Raw genomic sequence first — 3,878 nt, 5'->3', positions numbered from 1 at the left:
CTAGGCCAAAGAGAAATCCAGTTCCGTCTCTATCCTATAATCAGGTCATAGTGAGTATTAAGAGCAGATTTAAAAGAAAATATATGGAAAGACATTCCCAAAGGACAGTTCTGGTCATTTTCATCTTGGAGATTCAGGAGTCCCATTGAATTTTGGGGTAATTTACATATAAGGAAACTTCAGTTGGATAAGTCAATTTCTTTTTCTCCCCTCCTTTCCTAAGATACCTGATACAGGAGCAGCTAGGTGGCAGAGTGGATAAAGCACCAGCCCTGGATTCAGGAGTACCTGAGATCAAATTCGGCCTGACACTTGACACTTACTAGCTGTGTGACCCTGGGCAAGTCACTTAACCCTCACTGCCGTGCAAAAAAAAAAAAAGATACCTGATACAGATGAAATAATAATAGCCATAGATTCAGGAGGAATTTGGCTTTGAGATACTTCTCTTAAGTAGCTTTCTGAATATGGACAAATCAATCCACAAGTATTAAGTGCCTACTATGTGCCAAGTACTGTGCCAGGTGCTGGCAATACAAATATACCCAGAGACCTAGAGGCTCCAGAGTGGGGCTAGTCTTACACAGATCCATAATTTATCTTGGGGAAGCCTGACCCCAAAGAGAGTTTCTCCCCCTGGTTCTGCTCTCACCCCCAGAGTAATGCTCTCTTCCTCATTTTTTTTTTTTGGTGGGGCAATGAGGGTTAAGTGACTTGCCTAGGGTCACACAGCTAGTGTCAAGTGCCTGGGGCTGGATTTGAACTCAGGTCCTCCTGAATCCAGAGCCAGTGTGCTACCTAGCTCCCTCCCTCGGCCCCCCCCCCCCAAGTGACTCTCCAGTGAAATTTCTAAAACAAAGCTTAGTTATGTCCTATTTCTAGGGTCTCCCTTGCAAAAAACACTCTTTTTAACAAAAAAAACAAAAACAAAAAACTGAAATGCTTCACGAATTTATATGTCATCCTTGCACATGGACCATGCTAATCTTCTCTGAATCGTTCCAAGTTTAGTATATGTGCTGCCAAAGAAAGCACAAAAAAGCTACTCTTGACAAAATTGACTTCATTTTTTAAAACTCTTACTTTAAAAAACATAACATTTAAGTCTTTAATTTGGAAGAGAAGTCAATACAAGCCGTTAAGGGTTTGGTCTTGGGGTAAAATGACCTATTTTTCCCACTTTAAAAACTATTTAGTTTTTGGGGCAGCTAGATGGCACAGTGGATAGAGCACCGGCCTGGAGTCAGGAGTACCTGAGTTCAAATCCGGCCCTCAGACAGCATAATACTTACTAGGCTGTGTGACCTCTGGGCAAGTAACTTAACTCCAATTGCCTCACTAAAAAAAACAAAAACCTATTTATGGTTTTTACCAAGCAATTCTTACATTTCAAAATTTTTATGTAACCAAAATCCATCTTCTCTCCCTTTCACCTATCCATTGGGGAAAAAAAGAATAACCTTTGTTTTTTTTTTTTAATTTTTTTAAATTTCTTTTTTTTTTTTGGTGAGGCAATGGGGTTAAGTGACTTGCCCAAGGTCACACAGCTAGTAAGTGTTAAGTGTCTGAGGCTGGCTTTGAACTCAGTCCTCCTGACTCCAGGGCCGGTACTCTATCCACTGCGCCACCTAGCTGCCCCAAGAACAACCTTTGTAACAAATATACATAGTCAAACAAAATAAATTCCTTCATTGACCATGTCGAAAGTATATGTCTTATTCTGCACCCTGAATCCATCACCTCTGTGGAAGGAGCAATAGTCTAATAAAAACTCATACAAGTTAGACTATTTTTTCCTTAAAAGATATTGAACCAGGGGGGCAGCTAGGTGGCGCAGTGGGTAAAGTACCGGCCCTGGATTCAGGAGTACCTGAGTTCAAATCCAGCTTCAGACACTTGACACTTACCAGCTGTGTGACCCTGGGCAAGTCACTTAACCTCAATTGCCTCACCAAAAAAACAAACAAACAAACAAACAACAACAGATATTGAACCAATAATTGAGACCCGGTTGGCTAAGAGGACTAAAGTCTCAGGCTAATGACATCACTTCTTGATTACCTAATTACAAAGCTGTGAGGAACTCCAGATGTTCTCTAATGCTTGGCTGGTAGAATATGATGGGCAACTCAAGCAAGGTAGCTTCATTCAGCTTCATCAACTTAAAAGATCCTCAATACCTATCCTTCTTGAATATTTTTCTATCCTTTTCCTGATATCCATGAATAAATCTCTTTTTGTTTTTGTTTGTTTGTTTTATTTTTATTTTTTGTGGGGCAATGAGGGTTAAGTGACTTGCCTGGGGCAAGTTGTAACAGTAAGTGTCAAGTGTCTGAGGCTGGATTTGAACTCAGGTCCTCCTAAATTCAGGGCTAGTGCTTTATTCCATTGCATCACCTAGCTGCCCCCATAAATCTCTTTTTGTTACTGTGGAATGATCTCCAAGTGTCTCATTTTGTTCCTGAACTACCAGGGGATTGGTCTGAGTCAGGTGAATCCCAGAATAAGCCTTCTGTCATCTGGTGGGTAGAATATTACATCATCATCCTTGACAAGATTCAGTGAAATTTAGAGGAGAGGTAGGTGTCAGGGAAAAGATGAGTCTTGTTTTAGCCATGTTGAATTTGAAATGTCTATAGGACATTTGTATGACATTGTCCTGCAGGCCCTGGAACTTGGGGTAGGGTTGAGGACTAGACATATAGATTTTAGGAATCATACACAATCAAATACATTTTTGCTTCTGAGATAAAAATAAGAGCATAGAGAGAGAAAAGGAAAATTCCCAGGATATAGTCTGGGATACATTCACATGAAAGGGAAGGGCATAGGTGATAATCCTTCAAAGAGAACTGAGAAGGATTGATCAGACACGTAGGAGACCCAAAGGGCAATATCATGAAATCCCTGGGAGAAGGAAATAAATATCCAGAAGCAGGAGGTCAGTAGTGCCAAAGGCTTTCTAAAGAAGTCAAGAACCATGAGCACTGAGAAACAGCCTTGGGATTTAACAATAAAGAGCCCATTAGTGATCAGTCCCTGGCAAACAGTAGATGCTTATTAAATGTTTACTGAGTTAAATGGTGAGGACAGAAGCTAGATTTCAAGAGGCTGAAAAGAGACTGGGAGGTTATAAACTGGAGGCAACAGCATAGATAGCTTTTTTACCAGAAGTCTGTTGGTGAAGCAGAGGAGAGATGTAGGAAGATTAATGCAGGAAGAGTAGAGTCAAGTGAAGAGTTTTCTAAGGATGGAGGGTGATCTGGGTATATGTGAATGAATGAAAAGCATTTATGAAAACTTACTATGGCGGGGGGGGGGGGTGGCAGCTAGGTGGCACAGTGGATAAAGCACTGGCCCTGGATTCAGGAGGACCTGAGTTCAAATCCAGCCTCAGACACTTGACACTTACTAACTGTGTGACCCTAGGTAAGTCACTTAACCCTCATTGCCCCACAAAAAAACAACAACAACAACAACAAAAAACCTTACTATGTGTGAAACACGGTTAAATGCTGAGGATACAAAAAGATAAACAAAATGCTTCCTGCTTTGTGGGAGGGACATCACATTCTAATAGAGAAAGACAACACATATAGGAAAAAGGAAGATGGGTAGTTGCAGCTAGGTGGCACAGTGGATAGATTTCTGGTCCTGGAGTCAGGAAGACTCATCTTCACAAAGAGCCAGATACAATGGAAAAACAACGATAGCTACAAGTCAAATGAAAAGGTCCAGTGATATTCAGGGTGCAGAGGCAAAGGAAATGATAATACATCATTTTTAGTGTCATTTTTATTGTAACAATCCTTTCAAAGACCTTTGTGATCTTTCTTAGGGCCAGGCTGGGATCCCAGCCCCCTCCCCCACCTGCTAGC

The 3,878-nt window shown here is 41.1% G+C and overlaps 1 non-coding gene across 1 annotated transcript; it reads right to left on the bottom strand.

Annotated features, from left to right (window-relative positions):
- Positions 1-928: 928 nt before the first annotated feature.
- Positions 929-1,035, bottom strand: LOC122744855. Its single transcript, XR_006355195.1, has one exon. It is a non-coding gene; the product is annotated as a U6 spliceosomal RNA (small nuclear RNA).
- Between the last annotated feature and the right edge of the window lie 2,843 nt (positions 1,036-3,878).

This window comes from Dromiciops gliroides, chromosome 2 (assembly GCF_019393635.1).
Source record: "Dromiciops gliroides isolate mDroGli1 chromosome 2, mDroGli1.pri, whole genome shotgun sequence".
Taxonomy (NCBI): Eukaryota; Metazoa; Chordata; class Mammalia; order Microbiotheria; family Microbiotheriidae; genus Dromiciops; species Dromiciops gliroides.
This window is presented reverse-complemented; position numbering and strand designations above follow the sequence as displayed.